Source organism: Ornithorhynchus anatinus, chromosome 1, assembly GCF_004115215.2.
Source record: "Ornithorhynchus anatinus isolate Pmale09 chromosome 1, mOrnAna1.pri.v4, whole genome shotgun sequence".
Lineage (NCBI taxonomy): Eukaryota > Metazoa > Chordata > Mammalia > Monotremata > Ornithorhynchidae > Ornithorhynchus > Ornithorhynchus anatinus.
Window position 1 is genome coordinate 58,428,856 of NC_041728.1, and position 733 is coordinate 58,429,588.

General features: G+C 42.8%; 1 non-coding gene across 1 annotated transcript; it reads right to left on the minus strand.

Annotated features, from left to right (window-relative positions):
• Positions 1-246: 246 nt before the first annotated feature.
• Positions 247-384, minus strand: LOC114817181. The gene has a single exon (XR_003765018.1). It is a non-coding gene; the product is annotated as a small nucleolar RNA SNORA7 (small nucleolar RNA).
• Positions 385-733: the final 349 nt, after the last annotated feature.

Sequence of the window (733 nt, forward strand, 5' to 3'; positions counted from 1 at the left end):
CTGGATCTGTATTTCTAAGCATTCAATATTCTTCCCCCACCATCTTGTCTTGGTTGCTGAATCATTTCCAACCCATAGTGACTGAACGCTCCACCTCCACATACAATCATTCTGGTAGTGTATTCACAGAGTTTTCATAGTAAAAATACAGAATTGGTTTACCATTGCCATCTTCCACAGAGTAAACCTCACTCTCCACCCTTGACTCTTTCCCATGATGCTGCTGCCCAGCACAGGTGATTTTTGACTTGTAGCAAATTGCCTTCCACTCACTAGTCACTGTCCAAGCTAGGAATGGAATGAATAGGCCTCTGCTTGACTCTCCCTCCCGTACCCAAGACTGGTGGAGTACTGAAAACTCTCCAGGTGTGATTCTGAGAGGCGACCTAATCCATAGCCCTACAGAAATTATTCTATTCCCTCTATCTGTAGTTTTCTTTTTTTTATATAATGTTGGTCTCCCATTTCTAGACTGAAAATTAATAATAATGTTGGTATTTGTAAATTACAAAGGGCAGGGATCTAGCCTACCAACTCTTTTGTGTATCGTACTTTCCCAAGCACTTAGTATAGTGCGCTGCCCACTAGAAGTGTTCTGACATAGTGGATAGAGCACTGGCCTGGAGACAGAAGTCATGGATTCTAATCCTGCCTTCATCACGTGTCTGCTGTGTGACTTTGCACATGTCACTTCACTTCTCTGTGTCTTAGTTGCCTCAGCTGTAAAATAGGG